Genomic DNA, 24,412 nt, shown 5'->3' with positions numbered 1-24,412 from the left:
GGTATATGGGAATCTGTGTAGATTTTTGCAACTTCCTGTGAGTCAATGATTATTTCAAAATAAAATGTTTTTTAAAGGGGTAGGGGACAATGTGCCTTTGGAGCATTCCCAGCTTTGGCATCAGCTGGGAACTTGGAAATGAAAAACTTCAGGCCCCACCTCAGACCTATTAAATTAGAATCTGCATTTTAGCAAGACTCCCAGATGATTCATATGCACATTAAACTTTAGAAGCACTGCTCTTCCAAAAAGAAAAAATTGATATTCAAATATTTCTCATTCTGTTAAAACCAAAAACCGGCATCTTCATTTCAGGGGCACAGTGTTACTCTACAGGCCTGGGGCCTGCTCGTTGGAGACCACAGGAGATGGTACTCAGAAGACTCCTTCCCCCAGGAAATTTAATACTCTGTCTTGAAATTCTTCATAAGTTTTTGAGTTTGTGTTTTATAAGTGAAACCCAACAAAGTAACAGAGTGTGCAGAGGGAGCCTGCAGCCTCAGCTCACCTACCTGCCGCTTCCCTTCCTTGCTAGGGTGGATTTTCAGCTACCTGCTCCCTGTACCCTCAGGGTTCTGCCTCCCTGTCCTCATCCAGCTATTATAGCTGACCTCCACCCCTGGTAGGAGGTTGTGTTGCTCCCCATAACATCTCAGGGTGAGGCATGGTGGCAGTTATGCCGTGCTGCAGACTGACAGTGCCTTTCTGATCCAGGCATCCAGCACACTAGGCATGAAGGTTCCCAGCCACCATGGGTCTCCGTGAGCGGTGAGTACAGGGGACAGGAGATTCCTGGCATACCTTCTCTATCACCTGACAGGCCTCGTGTTAGTCCAGTGGATGGCAGGAGGGACACCAACAGTCAGTGGGTGGTGTGAGTGTTTAGTCACAGAGTAAGGCCCTGTGTGAATATGCACTCATCCAGCAGGTATCCCCATGGCCAAAGATGTGCAATTTCAAATAACAAGTATGTGTTAAGAAAGAGTCTGTGGAAGAATGAAAAAGCCTTTTTATATTTTAATTTTCTTGCTTTTTAGACAAGGGCTCCATATTGCACTGGACTCTCAAATTACGTAACCAGTGCTTCCAAGGCCACTGAGAACCAAATATGAACTTCCAGCACATCTTTGGCAGCTATATGGGCCCCAGGGTGAACCCTAAAGGGTACCAAAAGCAGCATTCATTACAAGATGTCTCCAAAAATCCTTCAGCAACATAAAGTTTGTCCGTCCTGCTCTTTTTTTTTTCTTATGAGACAAAGTCTCACTCTGTTACCCTCAATAGAGTGCCCTAGTGTCACAGCTCACAGCAACTTCAAACTCTTGAACTTAAGGAATTCTTTGGCCTCAGCCTCCCAAGTAGCTGGGACTACAGATGCCCATCACATTGCCCAGCTATTTTTTGGTTGCATTTGTCATTGTTGTTCAGCTAGCCCAGGCCAGGTTTGAACCTGCTACCCTCAGTACATGTGGCAGGCACCATAACCACTGTGCTACAGGTACCGAGCCATCTGTCCCACTCTTTAAAGGAGACTTTTACCCACGGAGAGCTAGCTCTCCCAATCCTTCCCATTTACATTTCCCAGTGGACTTCCATATTTTCTACATATATTCACAAAAGATGTTATCAGCAGTAATACTGCTACTTTTAAAAATTAAAATTCCTATGCAGCAGAAAATGTAGAGAAAAGTGAGACTCTGAAATAAGTCCTAAAACTTAGGAAAGAGAAAAGGGATTTAAGTTCCTATGGACTATGTTTATATTCTTAAATATTTAGATATCCTTCAGTTTAATCATACAGTAAGTCCTTACTGAGACACTAACAAAGAGATCACTAGTGAACTTAAACTAGTTCTCTCAAGAAAATTTTTGTACATTTTCCCTACTAGTTTTTTTTCTTTTGAGACAGAGTCTCATTCTGTCACCCTCAGTAGAGTACTGTGATGTCACAGCTCACAGCAACCTCCAAGTCTTGGGCTTACGCGATTCACTTCCCTCAGCTTCCCAAGTAGCTAGGACTACAGACACCCGCCACAACACATGGCTATTTTTGTTGCAGTTGTCACTGCTGTATTAGCTGGCCAGGGCTGGATTTGAACTCGCCATCCTAGGTATATGGGGCTGGCGTCCTACCCACTGAGACACAGGTGCCACCCTTTCCATAACTAATTTTAAATTCTTGCCTTTTTCAACTCTTCCTCGTAATTTATTGATAGCTGAAAAGATTAAAAAATACTATACATGATTTCTCTTTTATAGTCCTATTGCACTACCGTGGACAATATCAATCTTCCTTTATACTCAGAGCCTTTCTCTTGAACTCACACTACTTTTTTAAATTTTTAAATTGTTTGGTGTTAAATCATAACTTTGTACATTGATGTATTTATAGGGTTCAGGGTACTGCTTCGATATACAATGTGAAATGTTTACATTGAACTAAGTAACACATCCATCACAGTTATACTCATTTCTTAACAGTTTTGAAATGTACCATTGCATCATGCACATTAGGTGAGGTCCCCCCAAATACCCTCCCTCTTCCCATTTGCCCCCCTCCCCTCGCTCTCTCTCCTCTTCTCTTCTACGTTCTGGACTACAGTTATGTTTTGCCATTTGTATGAGTGTGTGGATAGTTATATATTGATTTCATAGTAGTATTGAGTACATTGGATACTTTTTTTCCCATTCTTGAGATACTTACTAAGAAGAATATGTTCCAGCTCCATCCAGGTAAACATAAAAGATATGAAGTCTCCATCCTTTTTATGGCTGCATAGTATTTCACGGTGTACACATACCACCATTTGTTAATCCATTCATGGGTCAATGGGCACTTGGACTGTTTCCATGTCTTGGCTATTATGAACTGGTGCAAATGTCTTTGTTGTAAAATAATTTTTTATCATCTGGGTATATACCTAGTAGAGGAATTGCAGGATCGAATGGTAGGTCTACTTTTAGTTCCTTGAGTGTTCTCCAAACTTCTTTCCAAAAAGGTCGTATTAGCTTGCATTCCCACCAGCCCTGTAGACACATTCCCTCCTCTCTGCATCCACGCCAGCATCTGTAGTCTTAGGATTTTGTGATGTGGGCTAATCTTACTGGATGATATCTCAAAGTGCTTTTGATTTACATTTCTCTGATGATTAAGGATGATGAGCATTTTTTCATGTGTTTGTAGGCCATATGCCTGTGTTCTTCAGAGACGTTTCTGTTCAAGTCTCTTGCCCACAAAGAAAGAGGGTTATTTATTCTTTTCTTATCAATTAGTTTGAGTTCTCTGTAGATTCTAGTTATCAGACCTTTGTCAGAAGCATGACCTGCAAAAATTTTCTCCCATTCTGAGGGCTGTCTGTCTGCTTTACTTACTGTGCAAAAGCTTCTTAGTTTGATCAGATCCCAGTAACGTATTTTTGGTGTTGCTTCAATTGCCCGGGGGGAGGGGGTCCTCTTCATAAAATATTCTCCCAGGCCAATTTCTTCAAGTGTTTTCCTTGCACTCTCTTCTAGTATTTTTATAGTTTTATGTCTTAAGTTTAAATCTTTTATCCAGTGAGAATCAATTCTTGTTAATTGGTGAAAGGTGGGGGTCCAGTTTCAGTCTTCTACAGGTTGCCAGCCAGTTTGCCCAGCACCGTTTGTTGGACCACCACCTCCGGCATATGGGGCCGGCTTCTTACTCCTTTGAGCCACAGGCACCACCCCCCAACTGAATATTTTTGATAGACTTGTCGAAGATCAAATGACGATAAATAGCTGGGTTCATCTCTTGGTTCTCTATTCTGTTCCATAAATCTACCACTCTGTTTTTGTTCCAGTACCATGCTGTTTTGATCACTATAGATTTATAGTATAGCCTGAAGTCTGGTAATGTGATACCTCCTGATTTGTTCTTATTTCTGAGTAATGTATTTGCTATTCAAAGTTTTTTCTGATTCCATATAAAACAAAGTACAATTTTTTCAAGATCTTTAAAGTATGACAATGGTGCTTTAATAGGGGTTGCATTAAATCTGTAGACTGCTTTGGGTAGTACATTTTAACAATGTTGATTCTTCCCAGCCATAAGCATGGTATGTTTTTCCATTTGTTAACATCTTCAGCTACTTCTTTTCTCAGAGTTTCATAGTTCTCCTTATAGAGATCTTTCATGTCCTTTGTTAGGTAAATTCCCAGGCATTTCAACTTCTTTGGCATTATTGTAAAAGGAATAGAGTTCTTGATTGTTTTCTCAGCTTGACGATTGTTGGCGTATATAAAAGCTACTGACTTATAAGTATTGATTTTGTATCCTGAGACGCTGCTATATTCCTTGGTCACTTCTAAGAGTTTTGAAGTTGAGTCCCTGGGATTTTCCAGGTATAGGATCATATCATCAGCAAAGAGTGAGAGCTTGATCTCCTCTGACCCTATTTGGATGCCCGTGATCACCTTCTCTTGCCTGATTGCGATGGCTAAGACTTCCATTACTGTGTTGAATAGCAGTGGAGACAGTGGGCATCCTTGCCTTGTTCCTGATCTGAGTGGAAATGTTTTCAATTTTACACCATTCAATATGATATTGGCTGAGGGTTTGCTGTGGGTGGCCTATATTAGTTTAAGAAATGTTCCTTCTATTTTCCTAAGAATTCTGATCATGAAAGGATGCTAGGTATTATCAAAGGTTTTTTCTGCATCAATTGAGAGAATCATATGGTCTTTGTTTTTTATTTTATTGATGTGATGTATTGTATTTATAGATTTGCGTGTGTTGAACCAACCCTGTAACCCTGGAATAAAACCAACTCGATCATGGTGTATAACTTTTTTGATGTGTTGTTGAATTCTGTTTGCTAAGATCTTATTGAATATTTTTTGCATCAATATCCGTTAATGATACTGGTCTATAATGTTCTTTCTTTGTTGGATCCTTTCCTGGTTTGGGCATCAGGGTGATATTTGCTTCATAGAATGTGTTTGGAGGTATTCCTTCTTTTTCCATGCTTTGGAAAACGTTGTTAATATAGGTACTAGTTCCTCTTGAAAGGTTTGATAGAATTCGGATGTGAGGCCATCTGGTCCTGGACTTTTCTTCTTAGGGAGACTTCATATTTTTGATGCTATTTCAGTGGTTGATACAGGTCTATTCAAGGTTTCTAATTCTTTCTGGTTCAGTGTAGGAAGGTGGCATGCTTCCAGGTATTGGTCCATTTCCTTCAGATTTTCGTATTTCTGGGAATAGAGATTTTCATAGTAATCATTGAGGATTTTTTGAATTTCTGAAGTGTCTGTTGTTATTTATTTCTCCTTTGTTATTTCTGACAGATGATATGAGAGATTTTACTTTTCTATTTCTGGGTAGATTGGCCAAAGGTTTATCAATTTTGTTAATCTTTCCAAAAAACCAACTTTTTGTTTCATTGATCTTCTGAATGATTCTTTTATTTCAATTTCATTTGATTCTTCCCTAATTTTGGTTATTTCTTTTCTTCTGCTGGGTTTGGGGTTGGAATGATTTTCCTTTTCCAGTTGCTTGAGATGATCCATTAAGTTGTTGGCTTCCTCTCTTTCTGTTTTCTTGATGAAGGCTTCCAATGCTATAAATTTCCCTCTTAGGACTGCCTTAGCAGTATACCACAGGTTTTGATAATTTGTATCTTTATTATCATTTTGTTCCAAAAATTTGGTGATTTCCTTTTTAATCGTGTCTTCAGCCTAAGATTATTATGTTCCATGACTTTGTTTGAGTATGAAGATTCCTGTTGCTGTTGAGTTCAACTTTTATTCCATGGTGGTCCAACAAGATACAAGGAATAATTTCTACACTTTTAAATTTGCTGAGGTTAGACCCATGGGCTGATGAGAAGAATGTATATTCAGTTTTATTGGAGTGAAATGTTCCGTAGAGGTCTGTAAAGTCCATTTGTTCTAAGGTCAGGTTTAAGTCTAAAATTTCTTAGTTTAGTTTCTTCTTGGAGGATCTATCCAAAACTGTCAAAAGGGTGTTAAAATGTCCAACTATTATAGTGCAGGAAGATATCAAGTTGTTCATATTCATTTGGGTCTGCTTTATGAATTGAGGAGCATTCTGGTAGGGTGCATAAATGTTAATTATTGAAATCTCTTCATGTTGGGTGTTTCCCTTGACAAATATCCTTATCTTTCTTTATCTTTGTTGGTTTAAAGCCAATCGTATCTGCTACTAAAATTGCAACCCCTGCTTTTTTCTGGTTTCCATTTGCCTGTATTATACAAGTCCATCCCTTCACCCTGAGTCTATTTTTATACTTAGAGGTAAGGTGAGATTCTTGTATACAACAGATCTCCGGTCTGAGTTTATGTATCCAGTCAGCCAGCCTGTGTCTCTTTAGAGGACAATTTAAGCCATTCGTGTTAATTGAGAGAATTGATAAGCCTGCTTGTGTTTTGGATGTTATATGTCCATTTCATATGTCCAGAGGACATTTTTAATCCTTTCACCACTGTGGAAGTTGGGTTTTGTTCAAAAATTTCTGGGTGAGTTTACTTTGGAGGTAGAGCATTGCACTGGTCGTTGTGGAGGATGGGTCTGAGAATATCCTAGAGAGCTGGTTTAGTTATGGCAAATTTCTTCAACATGTCTATGTCACTAAAGTATTTGATCTCTCCACCAAAAATGAAACTCAGTTTAGCTGGATAGAGGATCTTGGGCTGGAAGTTGTTTTGTTTTAGGAGACTGAAGGTCGATGACCACCTTCTTCTGGCTTGAAATGTTTTGGCTGAGAGATCTGCAGTCATTCTGATACCCCTTTGTAGGTGATGCTTTTCTTACATCTGGCTGCTTGCAGAATTTTCTCCTTTGTCTTAACTTTGGCAAAGTTAATCACAATGTGTCTAGGAGATGCTTTATTTGGATTGAGTCTTGCTGGGGTTCTAAAACTGTCTGCCATTTGAAGTTCTGTATCTCTTGCAGTGCTTGGGAAATTCTCCTCCAAAATCTCTTGGAGCAGAGCATTTGTACCGTTAGGACCGTCCTCTCCTCCTTTGGGAATTCCTGTAATCTGTTTTCTTGAATGCTCTTCCCTGGAGTCAAACTTGCCAAACTTCTTTCTTTGCTTAGTTCCCCGTGTTTGCCTTCATAGAGTCCAATTTTGTCCAGTTTTTCTTCCTCTGCTCAGAAGCCTCTGTTGAGGGTTGCTACCAGTTGGCCATCTTCCCAGAATTCCCATTAACTTTATAAATGAGGAATTGAGACCCTGTTAATTTAATAGCAACTTGACTAACCCATTATAACCATGAGAATAAGGGTCTGAATCAGCTCTGTAGGTGTCTTGTTAGTCCCTGCATACGCTGAGTAGCCATGGTTTGGATTTAATAACTGAGAAGAAATCTGTCTTATAAGCTAGTTTAGCATAGGGAGAAGGCAGAAAGGAATCTGACACAGGGTCTATTTTATTTCTGATGCCTAGTATATAGTGCCAGCTGAGGATGTGTGAACATCAAGGCCTTCTCTGGCCTTCATCTTCAGGGCCACCCCTAATCCTAGTTGCTGCATACATAATGACTATTTCTCATATCTTTGGTTCTGAGGTCACCAATTCATATGGTGTACACAAAATGAGTGAAGCAGGGCAGACACAGTGTCCTAAGGACCGAAGGTGCTGGACTGTGGTGATCTGGAGGTATTTAAAGAGCTTAGTGGTTTTATGGTCTAGCTAATTGTTGCCAGGTGAATAGGCAGGGGCCCAGTGTTGCCCTTGCAATTTTTCAAGAAAAAACGGGAAAACAAAGATGTTGTTGTGAATCTCCTGATATTTATTTGCTAGCACCTAATTAAAATTTTTAATAAGCATTTTTCTGGACATCAAAAAAGTCTTTGGAGCTGGGCTTGGTGTCATTGTTGTCTTCTTCCTCAGAAGGCTGAGGTAAAAGGATTGCTTGAGCCCCGTTCAAGTCCAGAAGTCCATCCTGGACAACATAGGGGATCCTGTCTCTAAAAACAAAACAAACAAAAAAGTCTTTGGGCATAGTCCACAGGTTTCTAGTTTTCAAAGTCTGCTTTAGTGATTAGCAATACAAAAGGCCATTCTGTCTTATACCTGTATTAACAATTTTGCTAAGTTATTCCTTAAACCCTTCTGCACAAAAAGATAATGCTTACTAATGTCTTAATACAAGGCAATGACTTCTTTTGTGAAAAGGAAGCACAGGACCTCAGAGATGTATGCATGTGGCTTAGAAGCTCTTTAGATGGAGAATTTCCAGGTGGACTCTTTCCCCTTGGAATTCTCTCCCCCGATGCTGCCTACCCTCCTTCACCATTTAACCCACATCATTACACTGCTATGTTTTCTAGACTTTGCCCTGCCCTGTACAAAAATCTCCTCCTTTCCTTGGACACAAGTTGGTGGTTTTAAAAGAACTTTACTAAATATTTGTAGAGAATAAAGTGAAATACCTATAGGAAGTTCATAAATATTTGTTATGTAAACACAGGTTTTAAGTTAAACAATTATTATTGTATCATGTATTTTTTTTAATTCCATTTAAGTGTAAGAATGTCACTTTCCATTATTTATCATCACCATCATCATTGCTAAATCTGGTTCTGAGTCTCCCTATTACAGATCATACACAGATCATACAGAGGTCCCAGAGTATATGAGGAGGACTCTCTGATCTATGTCTATCACTGTTAGTATAATCCATTAGAGGATCGACAATTTCTCCTTGCAAGAGGATGGGATATACTGCAGTCTAGATGGAAACAACCAAAGGACATGAATTGAAGCTGGGTTTACATAGCAAACATGCTGTTTTTACTAAACTTGTGTATTTATTCACAGGTGAGGTTAGGGTCAACACTGGTGGGGATTATGAGGAGGGAAGCTGAAGCTCTTTCTAGTCACGATGATGGATCTAGTACGATGATGGACCAAGTCTACCCGATTCCCTGAAAGAGATGGCTCATTTGGGAACTTCGATGAGACTGATAGCCTTGGGGTACCAGGTTCTGCTTCCCTCTCTGGGTGTGTAGTTTAATGGGGTGCTGAAAGGGCACTGGACTCTGGCTGTCTCCTTCCTTGGATTGGCAGCCTCTGCTTCTTCCCAGTCCTGGAAGGTGCTATTCATCCCATATTCAAACATCTGCCTCTACACTTTCTTAGTCTCCAAAGTTCCTTCTTTCTAGGATGGTCTGCTTCTTTTCAGAAATTGTGGTCTGGGAGTAAGGAGAGTCACCTTTCCCCACTGCCATCCACCCCTCAAGTTCAGAGCTCTTACTGATGCTTGATAGGGCTGAGTAGAAAGTGAGGTGGGCAGGACTCTCATTCTTTCAGATATATCAAAAACCCAGCACACTTTAGCTTCTTAAGTTAGAGATAGTCAGGCTTTATTAACAATTTTTGAACTCTTTTCTCTGTGTTCCTTGTCTTTCCCCACATTAAGAGCAGTCTCTGAAAAGTTTTATGACCTTTGGAGGCAAAGAGACTTACATTTGACTCTCCTACACATTAAGAAAACTTGTTCTTCTTTTCTGATTGAGGAAAATGCCCTTTCCACAGAATTGCACAGTATAGTTACCAAAGTGTGTCTTTCTGCCATGTGATAATTGTTTTATGGATGTTCAGTGTAATGCAAAGGGTCCTGAAAGATATATCAATTTGGCTCCGAGAAGAAGAGTTGTCAAGAGTGACCTACCAATTCCATGCTATTTTACAGAAAAGGAACACACGTATTTCTGAATAAACTTAGGTGTTAGGAAATAAGCTATTTACTTTCAAATGGGCCAGTAGTGGGCCAGATGCCATCATCATCAAGAACAATTTTGATAATTAATAAAAGCTAATTTTTGATGGGGCTTTGAAGTTTGAAAGCAATTAAATTACCTTATCTCTGAATTTTTCTTGATAACTCTGTGAGGTAGCCATTGTTTTGTGCTCATGTTACCTTTGAGGTAACTAAGGTTGAGAGAGGCTGATATCACCTACTTAATAAGTGACAGTGCTGGGCCCAAACCTGATAGTTTCTTTTCCAAATCTTGCCTATCTACCTTAGGACATGGCTCTAAGGCAGTGATTTCTACCAGAGTGCAAGTGTACCAAAGTAGTTTGACTATAGGTTCAGGTGTGCTGGGAGATTAAAAAATGTTGAAAAAAGACTGTTCTCAGGTCTGAGGAGTTATACTGAATTTGTCAGCTTGTCACAACGAAACTAATAAAGAGAAAGTAATTTTTCTACTTCCTCAGGCAGGTTACAGGTTGGTTTTGTTGTTGGTCTTGAAAGTAAGACATAAGTTACTTGAAAGGAAGACTTAAGTCACTCTCCAAACAAACATGAAATATCCTTCTAAACAGCAAGAAGGCAAATAAAAATGATCTATTTATCTTGGTTTATTATAGCTAGTACATTGACTTTGGTGAGATTTTTGAAAGTCAATTCCTTTTTAATGTATGTCTTATGTAATTTGTGATGTATTGAAACTTTGGCATGACAAATTATGCATAGAACATGGGTACCCATTTGAAAAAGCTCAGATTATAATTTTAAATTATTGTAAAGATTTACAGTTGTCATATCTTTGCTTTTATTGCATGTTGTTCATATCTGTGATTTATTTGATAATGAATCTTTGGTCAAAAGCACAATCCCCAGTAATATCACCTGTTCCCATAGGAAAATACCATGTACTTATGACTATATGTTTCCAGAACATATAGTAAAAGGTAGAGAATAAATATGAACACATAAGATGTTTCTGTAAAGAGTAAGAATTGTAGCCATGACTGATCCCATTTTGTTTTCAATCGGCCATTTATTAAGGTCTCCTGTTTATCATGTTTGATCTTTGCGGTGTTATGGCCTACTATTTTGGGGGTTCACTGTTGCCTTAGATATTGGAAAATTAAAAGAACCAATATGATCCTTATAGGCTAGAATATTTACAGAATTAGAAACAGGCAGTATAATTAGTAGAGGATACATGTATAAGATGTGAAGATAAGGCATATTAATTAGGTAAGGAGCACTCTTTAGGCACTAATTCAGTGGTGCAGGAATTCAGGATTGCTAGAACATACTCAGCTCCGAGTGCTGGGAAAGCTTCGTGGAAGAGTTAGCATTGCAAAGTCAAAGGTTTGCAGCTGTGATAGAAAATATTAAAATTTTTGGCCATCAAGTTCATAAAATTGCACATGAACTTTATGGCCACACTGTATAAGTATCTTATGAGCTATCATAAGATGTTTTTTGGGTAAGATAGTCATCTGTTTTAATTGGCATATGGGGCATGTGAAGGTTGTTGTGACAGATGGAACCAAAAAGATGGGTTGGTGGCAGATTGTCAAGGAGTATGGACTTTGTATCTGTGAACAGTGGGGAATTGGTGGAAGCATCTGCCCAGGATGCGGCATGAGCTAATCCATAATCTGTAGGATTGTCCAGGTGACAGCACCACGAGTGATAGATTAGATTGAAGAGATACTGGCAAAGGGAGCTAGGCTAGGAGGCCGAAAGTCATGAGGCTGCATGCTAGTGTATTAATATGGGAATGGAGAAAAGGAGAACGATATCAAAGGCTCTACAAAAGTAGAGTTGGCTGATTGGGCAGGGTATCTGGGTATGATAGGTAAATAAGTATGAGTTATCAAAGTATCTGCTACCTTCAGTTTTGGTTTACTAGAATATAATATCTGAAAAGCAAGAAGAATTTAGCAGAAGGACTTATTTAGTTTACATGTACTGATGGATCAAATATTTGGCAGGCATTTGAAATGTGTGTCTTAGGCCTCAGAGTCAACCCCAGTAAGTAATAGTAGGAGCTGTAGAATTGGACAAGTTTTCTGAGGGAGGTTATGAGGAAAGAGATGAGAAAGGAAGTAATTGGGAAGTATTCCCAAATCCCATGCCCACCCTAAGGGCTGTATTCCTCCTTCCTCTTTAGAATTATGACTATGGTGGGCCACTCTTACTAACACTGGTATCGCATGCCTAAGGCTGTGTGTGTCCCTGTGTATGTTCCCAAGACTTTTCTGGTAGTAACATCACCCTCAGTCACTTACATTCAGACATGTTTTTGAGTAAAGGTAAAAGGGATGGAATTAATGGCCCTCCTTAAATACTTACTCAGCACACACCTACTGGGGAACCTAAAGGCACTTTGATCTGGGAAGTACAAGGGACACAAGAGATTCTTAGGGAAAGAATAAGTACGGAGACCAATGATCAGAGGAGGCTCTTTATCATTTGTGATTTTGACATACAGTATTATCAGTGGAAATAATGGGTGATGCGAAGCTTAAATAATTAATTTGAAAGAAAAACATTTAGTAAAAGATCCTTGGTATTGGTAGCAGCAATGTACTTTCTGAATGTGTTTACTGATCCTGTCCTACATGGATCAAAATTTCAGTTTAAACCTATGAACTAGGATTTTCAGTATTTTCTGTTATTCAACTAGAAAGGAATACATTTATCTCCAAGAGCTGGTATTGTTGCATAATAACAACAGAGATAAGGCCATCTTCAAATTGTTATAGTAAATTCATTTTAATGAAACCAATGAATAGAAATGTGTTGGTAATCTGTAATCTGATCTTGGAAGCAGGGCCATTAACTGAGAAAAAGAACTTCTCTCTTTCTGACTCTGTCCCTCTAATCCTTGACTTGGATAAAATTACTTTTTTAATATATAAAATGAATCTGGGTGATTTAAAGTTCTGAGCATTTGAATTGTGGCATTTCTGTTTAATATTTCTCAGCTGAAGCAACATAAAAATATTAGAAATATAAAGTATAATTTGGGCTCGGCGCCTATAGCTCAACCAGCTAAGGCGCCAGCCACGTACACCTAAGGTGGCGGGTTCGAATCCCCAGCCCGGACCCGCCAAACAACGATGGCTGCAACCAAAAAATAGCCGGGCGTTGTGGCGGGTGCCTGTGGTCCCAGCTACTTGGGAGGCGGAGGCAGGAGACTCGCTTGAGCCCAGGAGTTGGAGGTTGCTGTGAGCTGTAATGCCACGGCACTCTGCCCAGGGGGACAGCTTGAGCCTCTGTCTCAAAAAAGAAAAAAAAAAAAAAAGTATAATTTGATTTACTTACAAAAGAAGTATTAGCCTCTAACAGGGATATCCACATTTCTTAAAAATAACAACAATTCATAATATAGATGATCTGTTATGACTTTGATCCCTTGGCAAACACCCTGGGAGTCAGTAGATTATGTTAAACTTCAATAGTACAGAAAGCCAAGCAGCATGATTTAGCTTTGTCAAATGTTGAAAAATCTCATTATTGCATAGAAGGAGTCTGCCCCATGTAGATTTTGACTTGGTAAGCATATTTGCCTCACTTTTACCAGGCCTAAATGTTTTTATAAACAAGAGTTTCTATCTAGTCTTTCAAAAATTAGCCTTTTATTTTTTAGACACTCAATCTAAGCATATAGATTTAAACAAATTGATTAAATATAATTTTTGAATATTGGCCAAACAGAAACACGGCATTCTAAATTTACATTCTAAATTTTTCTGCTTAAAAACAGAAAATTTGAAGGCATATTTTGAGTTTGCAATGACAATTATCCCTCTAAAATATTAAAGTGTTAACTCAGAAAAAGATTTAAAAATTTATTTTAAATTTACATACAGTATTATTTACTCTTTATGGTATATAATTTTATGTACTTGACCAACAGAACTGTCCTATCACCCTCCCCTCCCTAAACCTCATCCCAAAATATCTCTTTGTCTTTTCTAGCATGTCAAATGGACTGAATCAGACATTGCTCAGTCTTTCTCTTAATGCTTCTGATGTCTACCCATATTGTTGTGTGTACCTGTAATCTATTTCTTTTTATTGCTGGAGAATGTTCCAGTGTTCCATAGCATAGTTACTAATTGAAGGATATTCAATTGTATACAGTTTTTAATGAGTATGAATCAACATGATGTAAACATTCACAAATGGCTTTTATGTAAATATAAATTTCACTTCTTTTAGGCAAATACCCAGAGTGAGATTGCTATGTGTAGGAAGTATATATTTGACTTTATAACAAATGCCACACTATTTTCTAAAACAGCTACACCATTTTGAGTTGAGAGTTCAAGTTTCTCTGTATGCTTGTCAGCATTTTGTATTGTCAGTTTTTTTATGTTAATAATTCTAGAAGATGCATAGTACTATCTCATTGTGGTTTTAATTTGCATTTCCTTAATCACCAGTAATATAGAGCACATTTTCATGTGCATGTTGACTATCAGTATATCTTCTTTATTGAAGAATCTTTTCAAATCTTTTGTCCTTTAAAATAATTGGGTTTTCATACTATTAAGATTTGATAGTTCTTTATATATAATCTAGACATAAATTCCTTATCAGATATGTGATTTGCAAACATTTCCCCAGTCTGCCTTGTTTTTATTCATTCTCTTAAAATGTCTTTTGCAGAGCAAAAAAAAATTTTTAATTTTGGTGATGTCCAATTTATCAAATTTTTCCTCTTATGGAGAGTACCTTTGGTACTATATCTAAGAACTCTGCCTAGCTTAAGGTCATAAAGATCTTCTCCTGTGTTGACCTCTAAGCGTTTTATAGTTTTATGTTTATATTAAATCTATGGCCCATTTTGAGTTAATATTTTTATTAGCACAAACATATTTATTTACTAACCAAGAGTAATCCTAATTAAATCAACACTTTGAAATAGTTGTGTGCAAAATGTTTGTGACAAAGCTGCATGTAAAATGTTTGTGGAGATTTGCCCATCAAACTGAGCTAATTCCTGTCCAAAGTGATGGACAGAATTATTTTCCTACTTTCTCATACACTCAAGTACAGGTGGCATCATTCAGGATGCTGTCCACTGCTCATTTCCCATCTTTTAATTTTTTTGTTACTGATTTTTCCTTTCCTTTCCATACCTAATGTTGAAACAAAACTCTATTTGTAAAGGCGTGGACAATCTGCTTTTTTCTGCCATCAGTTGTAGAAACTTCTCTTCCAGTGTGTAAGAGAACTGTATTTGTTTCAAAGTGCTCTCAGTTTTTACAGTGAGGTTTTTGTCATCGTAAGAGATGATACAATATGGTCTGGCCATTGCATGCATTTTTCACAGAACTGTTGCCTCCATATATGTGTCATAGCCTTTGCGGTCCACCAGGCATCATTGGCCTTCTTGCTGTGGAATGGCAGCCATGGTGGGCAGGGGCCTAGCAGGGTCTGGGGAGGAGCATGTGAAGCTAAGTTCTTTAGTTAACTCATATAGGTCCATTTTTTTGACATTTGGGTTTTCACCATTTGTTAAAAAGATAATCTTTCTCCATTGAATTACTTTTGTACCTATGTAATAAATAAGTTGACTATAGTATTTGGGTGGGTCTATTTCTGGGCTCTATTTTTTATTGATCTATGTGTCTCTGCTTTTGCCAGTATCATACATCATGATGATTGTAGCTTTATAGTAGAACAAATGTTTAAAATCTCTGCTAGAAACAAGTTCTCTCAAGCATACTGTAGTCAATTTTCAATCTTCTTATCCAAGAAAATAAATTATTGTCAAAAATTTTAATGTCTTTAATCTTCATTCTTTTCATATGTTGATTATATGCTCAGAATATGTTGTAGGCATACTTGATCTTAACCAAAAGGCCAAAAAGCAATATCATACTTCTTATATTCTTTCCCTGGATAGAAAAAGATGGCTGTGCCCTACGGCATTTGACTTGAGCTTGCTCTGCATGAAAATGCAAACATTTGCCAAAAGAGTCCATATAGTAACCTACTATCTGTAGAAGTTCCCTCAAGGGAGCCACTTCCTTTTTTTTAAATTTCAGATTAATATGAGTGTATAAACAATTGTGCTATGATGTTTGCATTTGTTAGGTAAGGCCCATCACCTGGGAGGTGTGCCATATACCCTTACATTGTATCCATTAGGTGAGAGCTCATCTTCTCCTTCCCTCATCTCCTCTCTCCTCCCTCCTTTCTCCTTCCCACAACTTGAATTAAATTGAGGTTTTCTTTTGTGTGGGCATGTATTAGTTTGTCTATTGGCTTTATATTTTATTGAATACATTGGATACTTGCTTTTCCATTCTTATGATACTTTACAACAACAGTTGGAGAATGTTCTCCAACTCTATCCAAGTTAATATAAAAGATGTGAAGTCTCTACCTTTTTATGGCTGAATAGTATTCCATGGTATGTGTGTATATATATATATATATAATTAAATTATAAATTATTTATAACTTTATACATTATAAATTATTTATAACTAAATTGTATATACTATAATTTATTAATCTATTCATGGGCTGATGGACACTTGGGTTGATTCTACATTTTGGTGATTGTAAATTGAGCTGCAATAAACAATCTAGTGCAAATGTCCTTATGATAGAATGATTTTTTTTTTCTTCTGGGTAGATTCTTAGTAATGGGATTTCAGGATCAAATAGAAGGTCTTTTTTGAATTCTTTTAAGATTTAGCCACTTCTTACAGGCCCTGCTACTCTGTCTGAGCTGCCTGAATGATGATGACATCTTACCACCCAGTGATAACCAGCTTCCTGTCTGGTGGAGTGGCAGTTGGTGGGAACCAGCTGTTATCATTCATGCCTTTTGAAATTTCTGCCTTTTGAGAAGTGATGCTAATAGAGCAAGGCTGAATAGTGTCTGATTAGGAGAATTTTCTTCATGAAAGAGGTTTGATTTCTAGTGCCTTGGCAATTGAACTTTTCATTTTTTAACAGGTATACTCCAATCTCCAGTTTCTGTTTGAGCTTAGGAGAAAGATAAATGTTGTTTTCATCAAGTTTTTGTACCGGCTGTATTTCTTTCTGAAAAACAAATAAGCATGGCAACTTCCCTAAAGTAAGATGCTTGCATTACCAATTCTTTAATAGTTTTATAAACTTTCTGGTTTCTGATATTCTCCAAAAGGCAAAAAGTTCCATATATAAGATATGACTTGTTACATTTACATTTACATTTATATTTGGTGAAAGAATTCTTCAGTCTGAGGGATTAACTTCACATACCTTGAGGGCATGTCCTTTCTCTTGGGCTACTGAGTCCAATTTCATCTTGTTATGTTTTGTTTTTATCATTTTCTTAGCTCTGATAAGGTTGTAAGTATTATTTGATACCAAAAGGTTTGTTAGAGTTTGAAGCACTTTACAACCATAAGGACAAACTATTGTAAATACAATGAAAAGAACAATATAAGAACAAAAATTTTAAATATTCATAAAGGAAAAGTATACTGGTTTATGAGTTACACAAAGTTAACCTTGTCCTTACTTCAGAGAAGATAAGAGAGCATGCCAAGAAGGAGAGTGATGGTGGTTTGGGATATACCAGTCATGGTTCTTGTAGCATGTGCAGGGAGGAGAACCTGTCAACAGCAGCCTTGACAGAGTGGAACATATAGCACTGTTATATGTATCTTTGCTACATATAGATCACATCCCCCAAAATAAGAAAGTAAAGTTCTGGGTAGAAATTTTCTAATACTAAGAAGTACTGGTTTCCTATAGCCAACTAAAGCTGTTTTAGAAGTTTAACATCTTATCACATTTGGTGGTAAAAAGTGATTTTGAGCTTTGGGTTACTGATAACCTAGTGCAAAAGTTTTCAAACTGTACTGTACATAAGAATCATCTGGGGATCTTGTTAAAATTTAGGTCCCTAGGTCCCAGCCCTCTGTGGTTAGCATGTAACAGGACAGGGGAATGGCCAAGAATCTGCATTTTGACTTCTTTTAGCACCCTGAGTTATTTTTCAAAAGGTTCCAAAATTCTCCTAACAAAAAGTATTGCCCTTCAACTGACTTTTTAAATACTATTTTACTTAGTACAAGTATTGTACAACATAATGATGACTGAGCTTCAGAGTTCCAAAGAGATTAGCAATATCTCGTTTAGAATCCCTAGGTGTGAACTAATATGTAATGTGCAATGAGCAAGTATACATAGACATAAGTTAAATTTCTTTCAATTAGAAGTTATTAGTTACACAATTTCCATTTCTAGGACATCTGTGTATCCACAGATGCTATTAGATAAGGGAGATGGACCAGACATAGATACCTAGGGAATTTCACAGTTTCTTTTATAACCATTTATTGCCTACTGTGCCCTTAATGATGTTACTCAGGATCCCATTAAGTTACCTGTGAATATAGTAATTGGTCCCCTGACAATGAGGGGGTGGTTGTCAAGTCCTGTGGCTCCACCCCATTCTAGTCATGTTGGAGACAAGACAGAAACTGTTGCTTGTAATCTTCAAGGACACTTTCCTTTCTAGTGATAAGTCACACTTGCTCCAAAGTCCATTTCTGAAACATGGTGAGAGTCCCTAGAGAGACTTCCTCCTCTAATTCAGGCTGACACTTATAACCTACTTTTAAAAGTAATTTGAAAATTTCATCAAACACAAGCAATCACAATCCAGATTCTCCACCAGCTATCTTGTAGACCTGGCATTTCACTGTTTCCATCAACTTATATCAATAACTTAAATATATTTTGGACAGGATTTTTTTCCTGCCTTTGTTGATACTTAGGTAAAATGGAGCACTTGTAGTCACTGGATTCAAAGCAACTGCACAAATGAATACGATGGAAATTGGTTCTTTCTGTCCGTAGCAAAGGGAATCAGAGTTGCTGACCTGGTGTTCACGTTCACAGAATTGCAGGTGCAGCGTTAAAATCTCAACCAGAGTTATTCCTCCCTTGTTGAAATGGGTCCCTGGGCATATGCAGCTGGCTTTGAAACTTTTCTAAATTTTCATGGCAAAACTTAAGCAAAGAGATTCATGGAGTCTTCTAGATATAGAAAGTACTTTAAACTTAAAGAACATCTAATCCCATCCTTTATGTAATTTTTGAATCTCATCTTGCTTCTATCTTAGCTTTCCCACTTAATTTTCAGCTTAAAAACAATTTTATGTGAAAAAAAATTTTCTTTTTTTAAATTTTTAAATGTTATGTGTAAAATACATAACATTTAAATACATCTGAATCATTTTCATTGCACAGCTTCAGTTAAGTACATTCCCATTGTTGTACAACTATCACCACCTCCGTTCTTTCATCTCAACTCTTTTCATCTGCAAAACGGAAACTCTAGACCCATTAAACGATAATTCCTCACTTCCCCTCACACCCCAGTCATTCTACTTTTTGTTTCTGTGAATTTGACTACCTAGGTACCTCATACAAGTATAATCTTAAATCATTCAGTACTTATCCTTTGTGACTAGATTATTCCATTTAGCAAATTGTCATCATGGTTAATCCATGTTGGCCTGGTGCTGAGGCTCATGCCTATAATTTCAGCACTCTGGGCTGAGGTGGGTGGATCGTCTAAACTCAGGAGTTGGAGACTAGTCTGAGCAAGAGCAAGACCCCGTCTCTAAAACTATCTGGGGATTGTGGCAGCTGCCTATAGTCCCAGCTACTTGGGAGTTGGAGGCAAGAGGATCACTTGAGCCCAAACTCAAGAGTTTGGGGTTGTTGTGAGCTATGATGTCATAGCACTCTACCCAGTGTGATACTGTCTCAAAAAAAAAAAAAAAAGATTCATCAAGTTGTAGCATAAGTTAGAATTCCTGTCCTTTTAAGGTTGAACAATATTCCATTCTATGTATATAAACCTACCTAAGGGCTATAAGGAACTTACAACCATAACTCAAGCATTATAAAAGTGATCGATGCAACCGAAAATATTTGTACCCTCATAGTATTTTGAAATAAAAAATTAATGTCTAGTTCCTTAAAAAATTAAAAAATAGAATTACTGTTAAGATCCAGCTATTCCACTTTCGGGTATGTACCTAAAAGAATTAACAGCAAGGGCCAGGCCTGGTTGTTCACACGTATAATCATACCACTCTGGGAGGCTGCAGTCAATGGATTCCTTGAGCTCAGGAGTTTGAGACCAGCCTGAGCAAGAGCCCATCTTAAAATAGAAAAACTAGCTGGGCCTTGTGGCAGGTGCCTATAGTTCTAGCTACTCAGGAGCCTGAGGTAAGAGGATCGATGGTTTGAGGTGCGCTCTCTCAAAAAAAAAAAAAAAAAAAAAATTGGAAGCAGGGATATCAAAAAAATTTGAAGAGATATTTGTATATTCATGTTCATAGAAGCCTTGTTCAGAATAGCTAAAAGGTAGTGTCTTTGGATAGATGAAATGGATTTAAAAATTATCAGCTTTGTAAGGGAGACTGATGATTCTATCTTACTCATAAGTTTTTAAGCACCATGAGATTATATTAAGAATCAAGTTCAGTTTCTCAAGGAAGAAGGCTTTATTTTACATAAGTGGCTTAAAATAAATATTTTTGATTTTTTTTTTTTTTTTTTTTGAGACAGAATCTCATTTTGTCATTCTCGGGAGAGTGATGTGATGTCACAGCTCACAGCAACCTCAAACTCTTGGACTTAAGTAATTCTCTTGCCTCAGCCTCTCAAGTACCTGGGACTATAGGTGCCTGCCACAGTACCCAGCTACTTTTTTGTTGCAGTTGTCATTGTTGTTTAGCAGGCCCAGGCCAGGCTTGAACCTGCCAGCCTCAGCGTATATGGCAGGTGCCCTACTCACTGAACTATGGGAGTCAAGCCTTGAATTTTATTATTATTAATATATTGGCAGATTCTTTTCTCATTCTCTATTTTCCAGTTGCATGAATTTGGCTGCTGCATTTCCTCAATTCAGATTCCGGCCCAATCACTTACTATGGTATGACCCTGGGCAAGTTATTTAACTTGTTTGTGCCTTAGTTTTTCTCCCCTCACCTCCTTTCTCCTTCCCTTTCCTTCTCTTCCCTTTTTTAGACAGAGGCTCACTCTGTCACCCTGGGTAGAGTGTTCAGGCATCATGGCTCAGAGCAACCTCAAACTCTTGGGCTTGAGCAGTCTTCCTGCCTCAGCCTCCTGAGTGGCTGGGACTATAGGTGGCCAGCTAGTTTTTCTATCTGTAGTAGAGTTGGGGTCTCACTCTTGCTCAGGCTGGTCTCAGACTACTAAGCTCAAGGGATCTATCTGCCTTGGCCTCCCAGAGTGCAGGGATCACAGGTATGAGCCACCATGCTGAGCCAGCTTTTCTTATCTGTAAAATGTCACTCAATAAATGATAGTATGATGATGATAACTATCATCTTTAAGGATGATATTTTAGAACATGATTAATATTTATGTGTTCAGATTAAGTAGATACCACTAATAATAGCTACCATATTTTGAGGACTTAAATAGTATATTCATGTTGCTATAACAAAATACCACAGACTGGGTAATTTATAAACGATAGAAATTTGTTTCTTACAGTTCTGAAGGCTGGTAAGTCCAAGGTCACAGCACCAGCACATTCATTGTCTGGTGAAGGCGTATTTCATAGATGGCATTTTCTTGCAGTATCCTCACATGGTGGAAAAGGCAAGGGCAAAAGGGCAGAAGAGAATGTACCCTCTTATGCAAGCCCTTTTATGAGAGTCCTAATCCCATCCATGAACTTTGCCCTCCTGACTTAGTCAATCCTAAGGGCTTACCTCTTCATCTCATCATCACATTGCCATTAGATTTTAACATATGAATTTAGGGGGACATTCAGACTGTAGTAAGGACTTATGTACCCTAAAGTACAATATAAGCTTTGCTTATATAACTCTAAACCTCATGAAAACCCTATGAAGTAATTGTTATCCACATTTGGCAGAGAGGAAAAGCAAAATTTAGAGTCTAAGTATCTGGGCTCCCAAAATGATAATAGAGGATTGACTGAAATCCAAATTTGTCTACTCGACTTTCATTGCTCCCTCCACAGAGATTTTCTTATCATCTGTTACTATATTGCAAGAAGTATAGAAAGGGACTGGAAAACTGGAGAGGTTATACTCCATCTGATAGGGGCTTCTAGCACACACAACATGGGTTTCCAGGAATGTGGGAGCTTGAATTTTAATGTTTTATGTATGTTTAAGTAGATAAACACATATATGTATATTTTTATAATTTACATATTGATAACATTTAACTTTGTTTTTAACATGTTGTAAAACATATTTGCAAAATATAAGTTTGTATTCTATATTGACAGTTACTTAAAAACCTTTGTAAGTATTGAGTGGGCCAAAACTCTGATACTATGAATAGTCTGAGGAATGGCTGGATTTGAGTTCTTTGTATTGTTTGACAAAGTCTTTTGGATTGTGGACTGAAGGAGTCTTATTTCAACCGAGCTTTGAATTGTGAACTGAAGGAGTCTTATTTCAGGTCAGCTTTCCTGATCACCACCAGCCAGACGATGCTGTGTTGATTTTAATCATTTCAGGATGTCTTTGACATGATTTCTATTTGTGTTGGTGCTTTCAGCTTTCTAAAGCTTTCTATATTTTCTGTGTTTATTCATCTCTGATTAGATTTCAGCCAGAATTCTGCAGTGCCAAGCATTATCTGATGTGCTATAGGTTCTGGAAATGGTTGAAGGGTTGTGGGAATGGACAGCATAAACCAGGATGCTCTGTGGGCGATCCTGGACCTGCCACTTATTTCATTTTGTTTTAGTTTGTGTCCCTATACAGGAATAGCTAAGGATGGATAATTTCTAAACGAGAGGTATATTTGGCTCGTGGCTCTGCAGGCTGTACGAGAAGCATGGTGCCAGCATGTGCTTCTGGTGAGGGCTTCAGGGAGCTTCCTCTCATGGTGAAAGGGGAAGAGGGGCTGGTGTGCATGACAAGAGGGGAGACAAGAGAGAAAAGAAGGTGCTAGGCTCTTTTCAACCATCAGTTCTTGTAGGAACTAAGAGCAAGAACTCAATCTTTCCCACAAGAATGGCAAGGAGCCCTACATGAGGGATCCTCTCCAAACATCTTCTACCAGGCCCTATTAGAATCAAATTTCAACATGAGACTTTGCTGGGGCCAAACAAACAATATTTAAACCAAACACATATTATCTCAGGTCAGTTTACCTTGATAAGCCTCAATTTTCTCACCAGTTAAGTAGAAATAATAATGGTACCTATGACATGGCGTGAAGCATTAAGTGACTCAAGATATATAAAAGAACTCAAAACTTGGCCTCCTAGCCTAGCTCCCTTTGCCAGTATCTCTTCAATCTAATCTATCACTCGTGGTGCTGTCACCTGGACAATCCTACAGATTATGGATTAGCTCATGCCGCATCCTGGGCAGATGCTTCCACCAATTCCCCACTGTTCACAGATACAAAGTCCATACTCCTTGACAATCTGCCACCAACCCATCTTTTTGGTTCCATCTGTCACAACAACCTTCACATGCCCCATATGCCAATTAAAACAGATGACTATCTTACCCAAAAAACATCTTATGATAGCTCATAAGATACTTATACAGTGTGGCCATAAAGTTCATGTGCAATTTTATGAACTTGATGGCCAAAAATTTTAATATTTTCTATCACAGCTGCAAACCTTTGACTTTGCAATGCTAACTCTTCCACGAAGCTTTCCCAGCACTCGGAGCTGAGTATGTTCTAGCAATCCTGAATTCCTGCACCACTGAATTAGTGCCTAAAGAGTGCTCCTTACCTAATTAATATGCCTTATCTTCACATCTTATACATGTATCCTCTACTAATTATACTGCCTGTTTCTAATTCTGTAAATATTCTAGCCTATAAGGATCATATTGGTTCTTTTAATTTTCCAATATCTAAGGCAACAGTGAACCCCCAAAATAGTAGGCCATAACACCGCAAAGATCAAACATGATAAACAGGAGACCTTAATAAATGGCCGATTGAAAACAAAATGGGATCAGTCATGGCTACAATTCTTACTCTTTACAGAAACATCTTATGTGTTCATATTTATTCTCTACCTTTTACTATATGTTCTGGAAACATATAGTCATAAGTACATGGTATTTTCCTATGGGAACAGGTGATATTACTGGGGATTGTGCTTTTGACCAAAGATTCATTATCAAATAAATCACAGATATGAACAACATGCAATAAAAGCAAAGATATGACAACTGTAAATCTTTACAATAATTTAAAATTATAATCTGAGCTTTTTCAAATGGGTACCCATGTTCTATGCATAATTTGTCATGCCAAAGTTTCAATACATCACAAATTACATAAGACATACATTAAAAAGGAATTGACTTTCAAAAATCTCACCAAAGTCAATGTACTAGCTATAATAAACCAAGATAAATAGATCATTTTTATTTGCCTTCTTGCTGTTTAGAAGGATATTTCATGTTTGTTTGGAGAGTGACTTAAGTCTTCCTTTCAAGTAACTTATGTCTTACTTTCAAGACCAACAACAAAACCAACCTGTAACCTGCCTGAGGAAGTAGAAAAATTACTTTCTCTTTATTAGTTTCGTTGTGACAAGCTGACAAATTCAGTATAACTCCTCAGACCTGAGAACAGTCTTTTTTCAACATTTTTT

This window comes from Otolemur garnettii, unplaced genomic scaffold (genome assembly GCF_000181295.1).
Source record: "Otolemur garnettii isolate 467f Iridium unplaced genomic scaffold, OtoGar3 scaffold00017, whole genome shotgun sequence".
Lineage (NCBI taxonomy): Eukaryota > Metazoa > Chordata > Mammalia > Primates > Galagidae > Otolemur > Otolemur garnettii.
The sequence above is the reverse complement of the archived record's forward strand: the minus strand, read 5'-3'. Positions refer to the sequence as shown.